Genomic DNA, 20281 nt, shown 5'->3' on the forward strand with positions numbered 1-20281 from the left:
CTTCTGCTGCTAAGTCGCTTCAGTCGTGTCCGACTCTAGCGACCCCATGGACTGCAGCCTACCAGGCTCCTCCGTCCGTAGGATTTTCTAGGCAAAAGTACTGGAGTGGGGTGCCATTGCCTTCTCCAGCTTCCATGTCCTAGCTATTCTAAATAGTGCTGCTATCAACATTGGGGTGCATGTGTCTGTTTGAATTTTTGTTTTCTCAGGGTATACCCCCAGTTGTGGGATTGCTGGGTTACATGGTAGTTCTATTTTTAGTTTTTTAAGGAACCTCCATACTGTTTTTCGTAGTGGCTGTATTAATTTACATCCCCATAATCCTGCAAGAGGATTCCCTTTTTCCACATCCTCCCTAGGATTTATTATTTGTAGATTTGGAAACCATTTTAAATGTTACTATTTATTGGGTATTCTATTACATTGTGTGTTGCTAACCACATTCTTAAGTGATAATGTTTTCTTAGTTACATTCTATTTTCATTCTGTATGTTTTTTCCAAATTATCTTTCATAAACCCCATATGCTAATAACTCATAAATCTATATTTCCACCATAGTCCCATCTTCTGAGATCAAGAATGATATAATCAAACCCTTACTGAGTGTCTTTTCTTGCATGTACTTAAACATTTGAAAGTCAGTAGCTTTATTCACAAACTCATTGTATTTTCCCCACAGTTTTCCATTTCTCCTTATTAGGCTCATAGGCACTGGTATTCAATCAATCATAAATAATGAAATCTAGAAGTCAGCCAGGACTCTTCCCCTTACTTATCTTGTTCAAATCATCAAGTCTTATGCCATCCCCTAAACAGTTCTTAAAATTTAACTCCTTTATGTATACTGAATTATCCAGAGTCTCATCATTTCTCCTTGGTCCCTGTTAGTATTCTCATTTCATTACTGTACTTTCAGCCCTCCAAATCTTCCATCCCTTATTCATAATGGAATTAAAATGATCTAATATTGAAATCTGATTTCTAAGCCACCTTAAACCCCCTAATTGTTCTCTATAGCCTTCGCAATAATGCTCAAATTCTTTACCTGGCATGTAAGGCCTTAAATGATCTGGCTTCTTTCCTGCCTGTCTTAATGCATTTCTGCCAAAGCTTTCTTCCAATTGTGTGTTTAACTCAGTCATGCAAAATTACTTACAGTGGTCCATGGACAGACCGTTTTGCGCTTCTATACTTGGCCCATGTCAGTTTTTTTCTGTGGAGGACTCTTCTGTTTGTTCATCTGATGGACCTAGTACTTTAGAATTCTAAAATTGATGCAACCTCCCCAAATGTATCATTTGTAACTTTATTTCACATTTGCAACAAGCCTTAGTCTTTCACAGATTTTAAGATAGAAAGCCTTTTTTAACATGTAATAAAACAGCACTCAGTACTTCTAGCTTCACTTTTACTCCTCCTCATGAAGGAATGACTTTCTTAGTTGTGAAATGAAAAGTATCAGTACATATTTTTTCACTTGGGTGGAGCTAATTTGCGTAAAAAATACATATATGCATTATGCATTTGGTCTCTGACCTCCCTTTCCATCTCAGATTAGTGTGAGCAGTCACTCTGGCTAGGTATGTTTGCTCTATAAGCCAAGATTTCCTGTGGCTATTTTTAAATTGATGACTGTTTCAAGAAGAGCCACTTAACTCATATGAGTCCCACTGTGTTCTTCAACAACTTAATAGGAGCAAAGAAAATACATGTTCATTGTGCATTTCTCTCTCAACTGGTTCTGAAAAAATATTTACTTCCAACATTTGGTATATTCATTACGTTATGTATGTGTGTGGAGAAGGCCATGGCACCCCACTCCAGTACTCTTGCCTGGAAAATCCCATAGATGGAGGAGCCTGGTAGGCTGCAGCCCATGGGGGTCACGAAGAGTCAGACACGATTGAGTGACTTCACTTTCACTTTTCACTTTCTTGCATTGGAGAAGGAAATGGCAACCCACTCCAGTGTTCTTGCCTGGAGAATCCCAGGGATGGGGGAGCCTGGTGGGCTGCCGTCTATGGGGTCGCACAGAGGCAGACACAACTGAAGTGACTTAGCAGCAGCAGCAGTAGCATGTATGTGTGCTCAGTCATGTCCAACTCTTTGCGACTCCATGGACTATAGCACACCAGTCTCTTCTGTCCATGGAATTTCCCAGGCAAGAATACTGGAGTGGGTTGCCATTTCCTACTCCAAGGGATTGTCCTGACTCAGGGATTGAATTTGTGTCTCCTGCATTGGCAGGTGGGTTCTTAATGTCTGAGAAATAGTGAAAGTAGCTTAGTCATGTCCAACTCTTTGCAATCCACATAGACTATACAGTCCATGGAGTTCTCCAGGTCAGAATACTGCAGTAGGTAGCCATTCCATTCTCCATGTGATCTTTCCAACCCAGGGATTGAAGCCAGGTCTCCCACACTGCAGATAGATTCTTTACCAGCTGAGCCATGAGGGAAACCTGAGAAATAGAGACAGAACAAAATTGAGAGACCAAATAGCTCTTAGAGATAAACACATTGTTTAGAGGTACAGCAGGTAAATTTAAATGGATTGGTATGTTTGAATATACTGTTTTTTTCTTTTTTTAACCTGTTATATTACTAGTTTACTGTAAAAAGATACTTTAAAGGATAAAGAATAGACAGATGAAGTGATACAGAAGACACAGTCTAGAAAGGACCTGAACACGGAAGCTTCTGTCCTTAGTAGAATGTGGAGTGTGCATATGAGTGTGTTTTATTTATTATTTTTTTATTGTAGTAAAATACACTTAACATAAAATGTACCATCTTAACCATTTTAATGTTTACAATTCAGTGATTTTTTAAATGCATTCACATTTTTGTGCACCCACCACCACCATCCATCCCCATAATTATTTTCTGAAACTCTATATCCATTAAACAATAACTTCCAAATATCCCTTCCCTGAGCCCTGATAACTACCATTGTACTTTCATTGTACTATGTAATTTGACCCCCCTAAGTATCTAATATAAATGAAATCAGTACTTGTCTTTTTGTGACCTGCACATTTCACATAGCATGATGTTCTCAAAGTTCATCATTGCTGTAATCTATTGCAAAATTTTCTTCCTTTTAAGGCTGAATAATATTCTGCTGTGTGTGTGTATATATATATATATATATATATATATGTGTGTATATGCCACATTTTGCTTATCCATTTATCTGTCCATGGCCATTTGTGTTGCTTCATTATTTGAGCTGTTGTGAGCAACACTGCTATAAACTGGTGTACACATGTCACTTTAAGACATAAGTTTCAATTCTTATGGGTATATATACCCAGAAGTGGAATTGCTGGACCGTGCTCTTCTTCTATTTTCAATTTTTTCAGGAATCACCATACTGTTTTCTAGAGTGACTGTACCATTTTACATCCCCATTAATTATGCTCAAGGGTATGAACCAATTCCTTCACATCTTTTCCAGGATATGTATTCTGTTTCTTTATGATAGTAGTCATTTTAATGGATGTAAAGTGGTATATTGTAGATTTGATTTGCATTTCTCTAATGAATAGTGCTAGATTAAGTTCTGGAATATGTGATTGGCATTACACTTTTAGAAGAAAATAACAGTGAAAAAGTTGGCTTAAAGCTCAACATTCAGAAAACTAAGATCATGGCATCTGGTCCCATCACTTCATGGCAAAGAGATGGGGAAACAGTGGAAACAGTGTCAGACTTTGTCTTTTTGGGCTCCAAAATCACTGCAGATGGTGATTGCAGCCATGAAATTAAAAGACACATACTCCTTGGAAGGAAAGTTATGTCCAACCTAGATAGCATGTTCAAAAGCAGAGACATTATTTTGCCAACAAAGGTCCATCTAGTCAAGGCTGTGGTTTTTCCAGTGGTCATGTATGGATGTGAGAGTTGGACTGTGAAGAAAGCTGAGAACTAAAGAATTGATGCTTTTGAACTGTGGTGTTGGAGAAGACTCTTGAGAGTCCCTTGGACTGCAAGGAGATCCAACCAGTCCATCTTAAAGGAGATCATTCCTGGGTGTTCATTGGAAGGACTGATGCTAAAGCTGAAACTCCAATACTTTGGCCACCTCATGTGAAGAGTTGACTCATTGGAAAAGACTCTGATGCTGGGAGGGATTGGGGGCAGGAGGAGAAGGTGATGACAGAAGATGAGATGGCTGGATGGCATCACTGACTCGATGGACACGAGTGAACTCCAGGAGTTGGTGATGGACAGCGAGGCCTGGCATGCTGCAATTCATGGAGACGTAAAGAGTCGGACATGACTGAGCGACTGAACTGAACTGAACTGAGGCAAGAGGATGAGATGGTTGGATGGCATTACTGACTCAATGGACATGATTTTGAGCAAACTCTGGGAGTTGGTCATGGACAGGGAGGCCTGGTGCTTTGCAGTCCATGGGGTTGCAAAGAGTCAGACACGACTGAGCAACTGAGCTGAACTGAACTGACTGAGGCAAGAGGAAAGTAATTCTTAGGAGTTAACTCCTTCCTGGAGAGAAAAGGGTAGATTAGGACAAGGCTAAATGAACTAGATTAGTACTTAGATCAACAGTGAATATCTACTACTCTATTTTTATTGGATTCTGCTAGGAATTTAAACATAACATAGTGAAATATCCCCTGCTTTAATACCTAGGTTGCATGTAACACTCACTAGGACTGGGTAGTCCATCACACAATAATGGAAGGCAGCTTTCTTGGACAAATATGTCTGCTTTCCAGAAGCAAAATATTCCTCAGATTGGATAGTCATCTGGTGTTTATTCCTATAGGTAGAGAGGATGGTTGGACTGGTCTTTGGGCTTGTTTTATTAGTAACAAAATTAATACATTGATCTCTTTATATCTGAATTTGTTTTGAGTTTAGAAGAGGAAAATGGGTATAATCATTACATTATCTCAAATTCTAACATCAGTCCTTATTTTTTTTAATAGATTGGCCTCTGAAATGTTGTCACCGCAGCTACAGTGCCTAGTCCAGAGCCTGGAACACAGCAGTGTTTGATGGAAAAATTCATGTTTTTTAGTATATTTTCATTTGATTATGTAAATTTATTCTAATCCTTATAATAGCTTGTTGAGTGAGGTATGAAAAACCTGTTTTAACAAAATGGCAAACTGTGGTTCAAGAAGTTAAATATCTGACAAACAAACTCATGTATATTCCTGAATTTTATCCCTCTTCCCTTTCTGTGGAGTGAAAGCAAGATAACCATCTTTATTGAATAAACTAGCAATGACATAGTAATTAGAGATAAATTAAATAGACAAGTTGAGGGACACTTTGGAAGTCTTAAATGCCAGATTGACAAGTTTGAAATTACACTGTTAAGTTATTAAGAGTCACTGAAAATTTTTAAGGAGAATGGTGTGTGACTTTTAGTTGCAGAGATAAATAGTAAATTGAAAATTAGAGACTACCAGGGAGACTGGTGCACCATTTTGGTGCATGAGGTTGTAGCAGCCTGAATTATGTTAATTATAATAGAAATGGAAAGCAATAGGACTTTTAGGATATTTACTTTAAAAAAAAATGTAAAATGTTATCAGTATATATTAGTTTGAATTTACACTATATGTTGGTTACCCAGGCAGTTCATCCAAATAATTTATACAGTCCCAGATTATTCATGAAATACCTAACAAATGCCAAAACTGGATTTATTACTCATTATAAATCTATGAGTGAAGCCATGGAGTAATGCTGTTTCTCTAAAGCAAATTCAATACTCCCACATCTTATGTGATTCAATATAGTTTAACAGCTGTTTAATAGTTGACATTAAATGTTAATCTTCTTTCTCTTTAAGGCACCTTTTAGGTTTTGCTATTCCTCTGCTGGAAAGCTTTCCATGGTCTCTATTATTTTCCAGAATCCATAATTGGTTCCCCATAATGTTGGCTCAACCAAACTCATGTCCCTATATCTTTAACTCCCCTATATAAAATCCATATGACTGAGGGGAAAAAAAAAATCATCTTACTCTATACCCAAGTTTTGTAATCCTGTTTTTGTAGCTTTTCATGTAGGATTCCCATTTTCAGACCCAGATTTGGAGTGAATATGTTCAGGTTTGAAGCTGTGTGACCTGGGACAAATTCTGACTTCCCTTTACCTTGATGATTTCTTTTTTTTTTTTTTTAATAATGATTAAATAGGTCCACAGATAGTAGGCACTCAAATATTACCTATAATAAGTATTATTATTTTTACTAGCAAATCTAATTTGCTCCAATATAACTAGTATTCCTTGAAGTTCAGAGTTTTCCATTGAAGTTTTTCCAATTGATTTAACTAAAATGTTACTGGTGTCTTACCTTTGGGTGTGAGGTATTAGAAACAAGATTATGTGACTAATTCATCTATTTTTTGTGCAGCTAAGCATATCAGATCTTTTTTCTGTAAGCAATCATTCAGTGAGTCAAAGGGAACTCTAATAGTATTCTTCTCTGTCACATACCTTAAATAGCTAACACTTGATGTCTTTATTTCTGTTCCCTGAAAGCATAAAAGCACATCCTAGTTGACATAAATTTATCCAGCTGACTTGACAATTTTATATCAGAAAGGAAATTCAGAGGCTCAGCCTGATTTTCTTATTGATAGCTAAATACTCTAAAGGTATTCTATGAGCATTACCTCAAGTGAGTATAGTAGCCAAACAAATAGATAAGGATTTTTAATATCAGAGTACTTAAGAATATTGAAGATACTTATGTATCTTTGGAAGGAAATACTATTAACTGTGAAAATAACTTATTTTATAAATTACCTACTAGAATGCAACCCTTTCAAATAAAAAAGTCTGTTGTTTTGTGACATTGAAATGTTCTCATTCTTGCAAGTATCAGTTCAGTTCAGTCGCTCAGTTGTGTCCTACTCTTTGCGACTCCATGAATCACAGCACGCCAGGCCTCCCTGTCCATCACCAACTCCTGGAGTTCATCCAAACTCATGTCCATCGAGTCAGGAATGCAATCCAGTCATGTCATCCTCTATCATCCCCTTTTCCTTTTCCTCTTGCCCCCAATCCCTCCCAGCATCAGAGTCTTTTCCAATGAGTCAACTTTTCGCATGAGGTGGCCAAAGTACTGGAGTTTCAACCTCAGCATCAGTCCTTCCAAAGAACATCCAGGGCTGATCTCCTTTAGAATGGACTGGTTGGATCTCCTTGAAGTCCAAGGGACTCTCAAGAGTCTTCTCCAACACCACAGTTCAAAAGCACCAATTCTTCAGCACTCAGCTTTCTTCACAGTCCAACTCTCACATCCATACATGACCACTGGAAAAACCATAGCCTTGACTAGATGGACCTTTGTTGGCAAAGTAATGTCTCTGCTTTTGAATATGCTATCTAGGTAGGTCATAACTTTTCTTCCAAGGAGTAAGCATCTTTTAATTTCATGGCTGCAATCACCATCTGCAGTGATTTTGGAGCCCCCCCAAAAATAAAGTCTGACACTGATTCCACTGTTTCCCCATCTCTTTGCCATGAAGTGATGGGACAAGATGCCATGATCTTCGTTTTCTGAATGTTGAGCTTTAAGTTAACTTTTTCACTCTCATCTTTCACTTTCATCAAGAGGCTTTTGAGTTCCTCTTCACTTTCTGCCATAAGGGTGGTGTCATCTGCATATCTGGGGTTATTGATATTTCTCCCGGCAATCTTGATTCCAGCTTGTGCTTCTTCCAGCCCAGCATTTCTCATGATGTACTCTGTATATAAGTTAAATAAACAGGGTGACAATATACAGCCTTGACGAACTCCTTTTCCTATTTGGAACCAGTCAGTTGTTCCATGTCCAGTTCTAACTGTTGCTTCCTGACCTGCATATAGATTTCTCAAGAGGCAGGTCAGGGGGTCTGGTATTCCCATCTCTTTCAGAATTTCCCACAGTTTATTGTGATCCACACATTCAAAGGCTTTGGCATAGTCAATCAAGCAGAAATAGATGTTTTTCTGGAAGTCTCTTGCTTTTTCCATGATCCAGAGGATGTTGGAAATTTGATTTCTGGTTCCTCTGCCTTTTCTAAAACCAGCTTGAATATCTGGAAGTCAGGTTCACGTATTGCTGAAGCCTGGCTTGGAGAATTTTGAGCATTACTTTACTAGCATGTGAGATGAGTGCAATTGTGTGGTAGTTTGAGCATTCTTTTGCATTGCCTTTCTTTGGGATTGGAATGAAAACTGACCTTTTGCAGTCCTGTGGCCACTGCTGAGTTTTCCAAATTTGCTGGCATACTGAGTGCAGCACTTTCACAGCATCATCTTTCAGGATTTGAAATAGCTCAACTGGAATTCCATCACCTCCATTAGCTTTGTCCGTAGTGATGCTTTCTAAGGCCCACTTGACTTCGCATTCCAGGATATCTGGCTCTAGGTGAGTGATCATACCATCGTGATTATCTTGGTCATGAAGATACTTTTTGTACAGTTCTTCTGTCTATTCTTACCACCTCTTCTTAGTATCTTCTGCTTCTTTTAAGTCCATACCATTTCTGTCCTTTATGGAGCCCATCTTTGCATGAAATGTTCCCTTGGTATCTCTAATTTTCTTGAAGAGATCTCTAGTCTTTCCCATTCTGTTGTTTTCCTCTATTTCTTTGCATTGATCACTGAGGAAGGCTTTCTTATCTCTTTTTGCTATTCTTTGGAACTCTGCATTCCAATGCTTATAGCTTTCCTTTTCTCCTTTGCTTTTCACTTCTCTTCTTTTCACAGCTATTTGTAAGGCCTCCCCAGACAGCCATTTTGCTTTTTTGCATTTCTTTTCCATGGGGATGGTCTTGATCCTTATCTCCTGTACAATGTCACGAACCTCAGTCCATAGTTCATCAGGCACTCAATCTATCAGATCTAGTCCCTTAAATCTATTTCTTACTTCACTGTATAATCATAAGAGATTTAATTTAGGTCATGCCTGAATGATCTAGTGGTTTTCCCTACTTTCTTCAATTTCAGTCTGAATTTGGCAATAAGGAGCTCATGATCTGAGCCACAGTCAGCTCCTGGTCTTTTTTTTTGCTGACTGTATAGAGCTTCTCCATCTTTGGCTGCAAAGAATATAATCAATCTGATTTCAGTGTTGACCATCTGGTGATGTCCATATGTAGAGTCTTCTCTTGTGTTGTTGGAAGTATAATTTTAGATATTTTTAGTACCTTCTGATATGAACCAGTTTGTCCTATTTTGTTGTCAATTATTTTCATAGTGAAAATTATGTTAAAGAAGTCAGGTGCTGTGCAGTCATTTATAGCAAACCTGTGTTTGAGTCAATGAATTCAGTTCAGTTCAGTGCCTCAGTCGTGTCCGAGTTTGCAACCCCATGGACTGACTGCAGCACACCAGGCTTCCCTGTCCAACACCAACATGAGTTTACTCAAACTCATGTTCATCAAGTTGGTGATACAATCCAACCATCTCATCCTCTGTCGTCCCCTTCTCCTCCCACCTTCAATCTTTCCCAGCCTCAGGGTCTTTTCCAATGAGTCAGTTCTTTGCATCAGGTGGCCAAAGTATTGGAGTTTCAGCTTCAGCATCAGTCCTTCCAATGAATATTCAGGACTGATTCCCTTTAGGATGGACTTGTTGGATCTTCTTGCAGTCCCAGGGACTCTCAAGAGTCTTCTCCAACACCACAGTTTAAAGGCACCAATTCTTCAGTGCTCAGCTTTCTTTATAGTTCAACTTTCACATCCACACATGACCACTGGAAAAACCATAGCTTTGACTAGACAGACCTTTGTTGGCAATGTAATGTCTCTGCTTTTTATTATGCTTGTCTAGGTTGGTCATAACTTTTCTTCCAAGGAGCAAACACCTTTTAATTTTCAATAATTACATTAAACAGACATTAAAGTTTGTAGTTTGAGATTAAAATAGCACTAAATATATTTGAATATCTTTTGCATTTAAGCAAAAATGAAGATCTTAGTGTATGGGAAGAATATATTTAAAGGATACTTTAATAATAAATATTTGTTTATAATAAGTTTGAAAATATAGAAAAGTAACCTTTAGGTACTAACTGAGATGCTCTCCATTGGGACACTGACATTCTTGGCACACCGTCATCTATTAGAGGTCACTATAAATAGACTGTTTGGAAAATCACAGAGGTTTAAAAGACAACCAAGAGCTAGGGCACCACTTAAAGGTAAAGTTCATATCCTACATGAAACCACTTGTTCACAATTAGGATAGGTGGCTCTTTTAACTAATGCATGTAAGCCACATACAGTCAAGAAAAGTAAATAGAGGAATGTGTTCCAAACTAAATAATAAAATTTTAGAGAAAAAAGAAAGAAACAGAAGTTATTAGCTGACAAAAAGTTTAAAATAATGGTCATTAAACAGTTCATCCATTCTTCTGCAGAAGTTGGTTAGCAAAGAAAATCTGAGAGTACCAAAGAAGAGAGGAAGGGCAATAAGATGGTAGAGTAGAACTTGAGCCTACCTCCACTCACAAAAACAAAACCACAACTAGCTGCTGAACAGCCATCAGTAAAAAGACTGGAAACTACCAAACAAGATGTTCTACATCCAAAGGCAAAGACAAAACCACAACAAGATGATAGAATGGGTGCTTTCACAATGGTTGGCAGATGGGCGACCCACAGACTGGAATAAAAATTGTATCACAGAGGTTCTCCCACGGGAGTGAGAGTTCTCATGAACATAGATGCAAAAACCCTCAACAAAATACTAGCAAATCAAATTCAGCAACACATTAAAAGGACCATATAGCATGTTCAAGTGAGATTTATACCAGGAATGCAGGGATTCGTTAATATATACGAACAATCAGGGTAATACAAGTTGACAAGTTGAAGAAAAAAAAGCACATGATCATCTCAATAGATGCAGAAAAAGCTTTTGATGAAGTTTGATACCAATTTATGATAAAAAGAAAACCCTCCAGAAAATGGTTATAGAGAGACTATACCTCAATATAATAAAGACCATATATGATAAACTTACACTAGCATCATAATGGTGAAAAGCTGAAAACATTTCCTCTAAAATTAGGAACAAGATAAGCATGTCTGCTTTCACCAGTTTTATTCAATATAGTTTCAAAAGTCCTAGCCATAGCTAGTAACCGAAATTGTAAAAGAAGTAGAAAAAGTAAAACTCTCACTGTTTGCAGATGACACAAATATATACATAGAAAATCCTAAAGATGCTACCAGAAAAATGCTAGAGTGCATTAATAAAGCTGGTAAAGTTGCAGGATAGAAAATTAATACACAGAAATCTCTTGCATTCCTATACATTAACAACAAAATATCAGAAAGAGAAATCATGGAAAGAATCCCATTTACCATGGCACCCAAAAGAATAAAATACCTAGGAATAATCCCACCTAAGGAGAAAAAGAATTTCAGAAAACATCTACTTTTCTTTATTAATTATTCCAAAACCTTGACTGTGTAGATCACAACAAACTGGGGAAAATTCTTAAAGAGATGGGAATACCAGGCAGATGCTGCAGTCCGTGGGGTCGCACAGAGTTGGACATGACTGAGCAACTGAACTGAAGGAGACAAAAGAGCTATACTCTGAAAACCGTAAGATACTGATGAATGAAATCAAAGACAACACAAACAGATGGCAAGATCTACCATGTTCTTCGATTGGAAGAATCAATATTGTGAAAATGACTGTACTACCCAAAACTATCTACAGATTCAATACAATCTCTATCGAATTACTAAAGGCATTTTTTCCCCCACAGAATTAGAGCAAAACTTTTCCAATTTGAATGGAAGCGCAAAAGACCCTGAATAGCCAAAGCATCTTAAGAAAGGAGTGAATGAAAGGACTGAACGCCTTAGAATTCAGGCTCCCTGACTTCAGACTACAAACTACAGTAATCCAAAGAGTATAGCTGTGGTACAAAAGTAGAAACATAGATCAGTGAGACAGGATAGACAGTCTAGAGTTAGACTTATGGCCACACACTTATTTCCACCTAATATACTGCAAAGGAAGCAGGAATATATAATTGAGAAAAGACAGTCTTCAATAAGTGGTGTTGGGAGAACTAGACAGCTACATGTAAAAGAATAAAATTAGAACACTCTCTAACACCATACACAGGAATAAGTTTAAAAATCTAATAAAGATCTAAATTTAATGCTGGATACTAGAAAACTCTTAGAAGCAAGCAGGCATAACACACTTTGACATGAATCACAGCAAGATCTTTTTTGATCCACTGCTGCTGCTGCTAAGTCGCTTCAGTCGTGTCCGACTCTGTGTGACCCCATAGACGGCAGCCCACCAGGCTCCCCCACCCCTGGGATTCTCCAGGCAAGAACACTGGAGTGGGTTGCCATTTCCTTCTCCAAGGCATGAAAGTGAAAAGTGAAAGTGAAGTCTCTCAGTTGTGTCTGACTCTTCGCGACCCCATGGACTGCAGCCCATCAGGCTCCTCCGTCCATGGGATTTTCCAGGCAAGAACACTGGAGTGGGGTGCCATTGCCTTCTCCATATCCACTGCCTAGAATAATGAAAATAGAAACAAAAATAAATGTAGCATAATTAAACTTAAAACCTTTTGTACAACAAAGGAAACCATGAGCAAAATGAAAAGACAACTCTCAAGATGGGGGAAAGTATTTGCAAAGCAATTAAGAAGGGGTTAATCTCCAAAATATACAAACAACTCATGCAACTCAATATTAAAAAAAATCAAAAAATGGGCAGAAGACTGAAATACACATTTCTCCATAAAAGATATACAAATGGCCAAAAACATGAAATTATGATCAACATCATCATTTATTAGAGTAATGCAAATCAAACTACAAAGAGCTATTACCTCACACCTATCAGAATACCCATGCTTTAAAAAATCTATAAAAAATAAATGCTGGAAAGGAAAAGGACAAAAGGGAACTCTCCTACACTGTTGGTGGGAATGTAAATTCATTAAGCTGCTGTGGGAGAGTAGCATGGAAGTACCTTAAACAACTGAAAACAGAGCCACTCTATGACCCAGCAATCCCACTCTTAGACGTATATCCAGAAAAAACCATAATTCGAAAAGATACATGAACTACAATGATCATTGTAACACTGTTTACAATAGCCAGGACATGAAAGTAACCTAAATGTCCATCATTGTAGGAATAAAGAAGATGCTGTACAATGATCCAAAGGAATATCACTCAGCCATAAAAAAAGAATGAAATAAGGACATTTGAAGCAATGTGGATGGATCTGGAGATTGTCATATAGAGTGAAGTGAGTGAGAAATACAAATACTATTCAATATTTCTTATATGAGGAATGACCCCATGGACTGCAGCCTACCAGGCTCCTCCATCCATGGTATTTTCCAGGCAAGAGTACTGGAGTGGGGTGCCATTGCCTTCTCCGAATACAGATTAACTTATTTGCAAAGCAGTAATACAATCATAGGTATAGAAAACAAACTTATGGTTTTCAAAGGGAGAAAGAGGTGTGTGACAAATTGGGAGATTGGAATTGACACATATAGACTACTGGTAAAGAATCCACCCACAATGTAGGAGACCTGGGTTTGATCCCTGGGTTGGGAAGATCCCCTGGAGAAAGAAAAGGCTACCCACTCCAGTATTCTGGCCTAGAGAATTCCATGGACTGTATAGCCCAGTGGGGTCACAGAGTTGGACACAACTGAGCAAATTTCACTTCACTTCATACTACTTATATATAAAATGCAGGAGATGTGTGTTCAGTCCCTGATTGGGAAGATCCCCTGGAGCTGGAAATGGTGACCCATTCCAGTATTCCTGCCTGGGAAATCCCATGGACATAGGAACCTGGCAGGCTACAGTTCATGAAGTGGCAAAAGAGTTGGATGCAACTTAGTGACTAAGCAACAAGAACAATATATAAAATATATAACTAATGAGAAATTACTGTGTAACACAGGGAATTCTACTCAGTGCTCTGTGTTGACCTAACTGGGAAGGAAATCTGAAAAAGAGTGGATATGTCTATATGCATAACTGATTCACTTTGCTGTACAACAGAAACTAACTCAACATTGTAAATTAACTAATCAGGGAACTTACCTAATCAGAGAAGCAAAAAGAAAAAAATAAAAGAGTGAAAATAGCTTAAGGGGCTAAGGGACCAACATCAAATGAAACAATATTTGCACCATAGGGATCCTAGAGGGAGAACAGAGTGAGGATAGGGCAGAAAATTTAAAGGTAACTGTAAACTTTACTAATCAGGTAAATAAAGATCACAGTGCAATTTTTTAAAAAAGACAATTAAAACGTCAATGAAACTAAGAGCTGGTTCCTGCAAAAATAAAATTGGCAAACTTTGACTAAGCTCATCAAAAGAAAAAGATAAGACTCAAAATCAGAAATGAAAGGGGAGACATTACAACTGACACTAAAGAAATACAGAGGATCATCAGAGACAGGTATGAACAATTATATACAACAAACTGGACAGTCTAGGAGAAATAGGTATATTTCTAGATACATATAACCTATCAAGACAATTATAAGGAAATAGATCTGAGTAGACTGATTGCTAGTAAGGGAATTAAATTGATCATCAAAATATCACAACAAACTGAAGCCCAGAACCAGAGGACTTCACTGATGAATTATACCAAACATTAGAAAATAATTAATACCAATTCTTCTCAAACTCTTCCAAATATTAGAAGGAAAGGGAGCAGTTCCAAACTCTTTTTACGAGGCCAGCATTATCCTGATAGCATATTATATATAGAAAAACTCCAGCAAAAAACTATTAGGAGATGAATTCAGTAAAGTTGCAAGATTAAGTCAATATATAAAAATATTTTGCATACATATATAATAATAATGAAATATCAGAGAGAGAAATTAAGAAAACAGTTCCATTTACCATTGCATCATAAATAAAAGAAAATATCTTGGAATTAGTTTAGCCAAGGAGATGAAAACTATACACTGAAAACTATAAGACGTTGATGAAAGAAAGTAAAGAGGACATATATACAAGATATCCTGAGTTCACAGATTGAAAGAATTAATATTGTTAAAATGACCATACTACCAAAAGAAATATACAGATTCAAAGCAGTTCTTATCAAAATCCCCAAGTCATTTTTCACAGAAATAGAAATATCAGGCAGTTTGTTCTAATTTGTAGTTAAATATTAGTATTTATTTTTATGTTGCTAGTGATATTTAACAGTTTATGCATATTTATTTGAACATATACTTATGGTATTCTCTTCTCATTTCAGGGGGACCCTAATTACACTGGGGGTTTCCCTGGTCACTCAGACAGTAAAAACCCTGCCTGCAATTCAGGAGACCCGGGTTTGATTCTTGGGTTGGAAAGATCCCCTGGAGAAGGGAGTGGCTGGCCACTCCAGTATTCTTGCCTAGAGAGTTCCATGGACAGAGGAGCCTGGCAGGCTGCAGTCCACGGGGTCACAAAGACTGGGACACAGTTGACTGACTAACACTTTTACTAATTACTTTCACACACATAAGCTGCTGTGCCTGACCTAGTGTGGGTACCCATCAGTGACATTTATTGGCATCGGTTGTAGCACAATTCCTCCTCCTCCATTTCTTCTTATACTGCTTATGTTTATTCTTCTCCACCTATTATTAAACTAAGTAAATAATGGATTAAAATGTACTCTTTTATAGCTTTAAATCATACGAAAAAGATAAGAAATGTAAATACCAATAATTATATCATGGTAACTACTAATATAGAAGCTATAATTTTCACCTTTAAGGGGCTCATGATTACATATGTCAATAATATTATAAATATTTGTCTATGGATACAACTTAATTTCTCCCATACTGTTCAAATGTTAGACATACATTTTCTTTGTGGTTTTACTATAAAATTAAATCTCACATTAAGTCAAAGATATAAATTAAATATGCTCTATTTTTAGAGTATAAATTTCAACATTTATTTCTTAGTTAAATGAAAGTCTGACAATATTTTGTTTTTTATTACATGGAATTTTGTTTTATAATTATGTACTATATTCTCTATGTTTTGTCTTTTCTGTTTGTGTGTTTTTCTTGACAATGTGTGAAGAAACATTCTTTTTTTCTACTTGTTAAACCAAAAGTTTAAAATATTTAAAATTTTTCCTAGTAATTAAATTTTAAATTGGTTTTATTCTGGTGTACTTTTAGCTGTTATGTTTTGAATCTGCTGCTGTTCTTATGAAGTAGTTTGGTGTCACAAAACATAAATATTCATGGTAGTCCATAACTTTAGCAATGAAAATAAAGTATATATAATTTTTGTCTGTTTTTCTGTTTCATATAAAGTCAATGTTTTTGTTCTCTCATTTCTATATAAAAACACACATGTAAGTATTGTAGATAGGTTTTTAAAAACGTTTTGAAGTATACCACATTGGAGTTTGTTCAATCTCATTGCATTGTAGTACTTCATTGTGTGACTATGCCATAATTTAGCCATTCTGTTGTTTATAAGAATTGTGAGTTTCAGCTTAAAGCTATGTTATCAGGTACATAAAGATTTAGCACTATAACATCCTCCTAAAAGAAAATTCCTTTATTATTTTGAGATATCCCTGAGTAATTTTACTGTAGCTAGGATGACAGCAGCTATGAATAAGAAAGTTCACAGATGTCCACTCTAGTGAACAGACACAAAGATGATTCCCAGTGTTTTCTGCTTACTGATATTCATGATCTTATACAGTGTTTTCCCATTACCTGCTTCTAATCAATGAAACATGGCAAAGATATTGGAATGTCACTACTGTAATTATGATGTATGTGAATTCCATCTTATTAGCCAATGTATTTCAGTTCAGTTCAGTTGCTCATCGTGTCTGACTCTTTGCAACCCTATGAACTGCAGCATGCCAGGCCTCCCTGTCTATCGCCAACTCCCAGAGCCTACCCAAACTCACATCCATTGAGTCAGTGATGCTATCCAACTATCTCATTCTCTGTCATCCCTTTCTCCTCCTGCCCTCAATCTTTCCCAGCATTAGGGTCTTTTCCAATGAGTCAGCTCTTCGAATGAGGTGGCCAAAGTAATGGAGTTTCAGCTTCAACATGAGTCCTTCCAATGAACACCCAGGACTGATCTCCTTTAGGATGGCCTGGTTTGATCTCCTTGCAGTCCAAGGGACTCTCAAGAATCTTCTCCAACACCACAGTTCAAAAGCATCAATTCTTCAGTGCTCAGCTTCATTTATAGTCCAACTCTCTCATCCATACATGACTACTGGAAAAACCATAGCCTTGACTAGACGGAACTTTGTTGACAAAGTAATGTCTCTGCTTTTTAATATGCTGTCTAGGTTGGTCACAACTTTCCTTTCAAGGAGTAAGCATCTTTTAATTTCATGGCTGACCCTAACCCTAACCAATGTACTAGAGAGACCCTAAAGCTGCCGTGAAGTAAAGGCCAAGTTAGAAATCCCATATCAAAAGAACTCTGGGTAGCCTTTTTGTGCAAAAGCATTCTCCAGCAAGAAACTGAAACCTCAGTAATGCAAATACTTGAATACTGCCAACAACCTAGTGGCTCTAAAGCAGATGTTTCCACAACCGATTCTCTAGCCTACATGTGGATTGTAGTCTCCTCTGACTGAAGCAGGAGACCCAGTTAAACTGTGCCCAGACTTCTGACAGAAATTGTGGATAATACATGTGTGTTGTTTTACAAACTAGGTTTTTGGATATTTGTCTTGCAGCAATAAATAACACATTCATCATTACCACCATTATTCTTCTGGTTTTTGAAGGGTTTATACTAGTAAACTAAGAGGATGATGATAGGGACAATTATCCATGTATAATTAGTGACACCTTACAGGGTGATAAGTCTCTGTCATTATATCTGGAATATGATATCACAGTTGACCTTTAAATGTTGGTATGATTGTATGGTCCAGTTATATGCAGATGTTTTTCAGTAGTAAATATTACAGTGCAACACAGTCCATTGTTGGTTTAATAGGCAAATGTGAGAAACTGCAGATATGAAGGGCCAATTCTACATTATGTATGGATTAACCCTTGTGGTGTTTAAGAGTCAGATGTACTTCTTACTCACTATTTGGCAAAGGGAATATATGCATTTTAAGGTTTTCCACTTGGATTTTGTGTCATAATAGCTCTAATCCTCAGTTCAGAAAATTGAGACAGCTCACCAAAGGATATAATCAACAAATTCAAAAGTTAACCTTACTGAATGAGAGAAAATAATGATAAAGAATTGATATCCAAAGACCCTGTGCAAGTCACTAACATCAACAGCAGCAACAATATGATGAAAAATTAGGCAGAGGATCTGAATAGACATTTTTCCAAAGAAGAAATACAGATAGCCAAAAGGGCCATAAAAAAGATGCTCAATGTCCATAATCCTTAGAGAAATGCAAATCAAAACCATGATGACATGTTACCTCACCTATTAGAATGGCTACTATCAGGAAGCAGTAGGTATTAGTGAAAATGTGGAGAAAAGGGAGCCCTTGTGCACTGCTGGTGGGAATTTAAATTGGTGCAGCCACCATGGAAAACAGTATGAAGATTCAATAAAAATAGATACTACCACATGATGCAATTACGCTTCTGAGTATCAAAATAAGATGAAAAAAACTATCTCTAAAGGACACATGCACAGTCACAATTTGTAGTATTTTTACAAGAGCCAAGATAACAGAAATTACTTATCACTTCATGAATGGATACAGAAAATGTGGCATATATATATATATGTATGTATGTATAATGGAATATTATTCAGTCATAAGAAGAAGGAAATCTTGCCATTTGTGACAACATGATAGACCTTGAGTGTTATGCCAAGTGAAATGTCAGATAAAGTCATAAAACTATATTCTGATCTCGTGTATGGAATCTAAAAAACTAAACATCCTCAAAGACACAGAGGTGGAGTATAGGGGTTAAGTAAAATAGGGAAAGGGAGTCAAATGGTAGAAACTTTCAGTGATGAAATAAACCATGGTGATGTAAGGCATAGCATGGGGACTATAAAGATGATTCTTGAACAATGTGGGGGGCATGTGTGCCAAAACCCTATGTAGTGCAAAATCCACATACAGCCTTCAGCTCTTTATATCTATAGTTCCTTGTATCCCCAGCTCCTTATTTTTTGATTTGACAAACCACAGATTGGCATAGTACTGTTCCATTTACTACTGAAAAATTCATGGATAAGTAGACCCACACATTTTAAAACTATGTTATTCAAGAAGAGTCAACTTCACTTAATATTCTGTAATGCTATACAATATATAGTATATACTGTATGCTATACCATATTTGAATGTTCCTAAGAGAAGGATCAGAAAGCAAAGAATGTTGATAATATATGGCAGAAACTGAAGAACTGAAGAGCCTCTTGATGAAAACAAAAGAGGAGAGTGAAAAAGTTGGCTTAAAACTCAACATTCAGAAAACTAAGATCATGGCATCCAGTCCCATCACTTCATGGCAAATAGATGGGGAAACAATGGAAACAGTGAGATACTTTTTGGTGGGGGGGGGGGGTGCCAAAATAACTGCAGATGGTGACTGAAGCCATGAAATTAAAAGATGCTTGCTCCTTGGAAGAATAGCTGTGACTAACCTAGAGAGCATATTTAAAAGCAGAGACATTGCCAACAAAGGTACATGTAGTCAAAGCTATGGTTTTTCCAGTAGTCATGTATGGATGTGAGAGTTGGACTATAAATGAAGCTGAGCACCAAAGAATTGATGCTTTTGAATTGTGGTGTTGGAGAAGACACTTGAGAGTTCCCTGGACTGCAAGGAGATCCAACCAGTCATCCTAAAGGAAATCAGTCCTGAATATTTATTGGAAGGACTGATGCTGAAGCTTAAACACCAATAGTTTGGCCACCTGATGCAAAGAACTGACTCACTGGAAAAGACCTTGATGCTGGGAAAGACTAAAGGAGGGAGGAAAGGGGACGACAGAGGATGAGATGGTTGGATGGCATCATTGACTGGATCACAGCATCACTGACTCGACAGACATGGGTTTGAGTAAGCTCCGGGACTTGGTGATGGACAGGGAAGCCTGGCGTGCTTCCCTGAAGTCCATGGGGTCACAGACAGTCAGACATGACTGAGCAACTGAACTGAGCTGAAGAGATGAATCTAAAAATCTTTATCTAGAAAAAGTGTTTGACGAATTTCAACACCCAGTTATGATAAAAACTTAACAGAAAGTGGGCATAGAGGGAATATAAGTCAACAAAAT

At 37.3% G+C, this 20281-nt stretch overlaps 1 long non-coding RNA gene across 14 annotated transcripts in view; it reads left to right on the plus strand.

Annotated features, from left to right (window-relative positions):
- Window positions 1-20281, plus strand: part of LOC147371336 (uncharacterized) — a 261709-nt gene that overhangs the window by 225744 nt on the left and 15684 nt on the right. For 3 of the 14 annotated variants that reach the window (XR_015163484.1, XR_015163479.1, XR_015163472.1), the window contains one exon: window positions 15273-16309. The exons of 6 other annotated variants lie outside the window; for them this stretch is intronic. This is a non-coding gene — a long non-coding RNA (uncharacterized LOC147371336). Of the gene's footprint in view, window positions 1-4958; window positions 6561-13159; window positions 13277-15272; window positions 16310-20281 lie in introns of those variants that run through there. 5 more of the 14 variants (XR_015163476.1, XR_015163475.1, XR_015163469.1 and 2 more) reach the window with 2 other exon arrangements.

The sequence above is a fragment of the Bos grunniens genome, chromosome 5 (assembly GCF_055505025.1).
Source record: "Bos grunniens cultivar Pamir isolate PY7600 chromosome 5, Bosgru_T2T1.0, whole genome shotgun sequence".
Taxonomy (NCBI): Eukaryota; Metazoa; Chordata; class Mammalia; order Artiodactyla; family Bovidae; genus Bos; species Bos grunniens.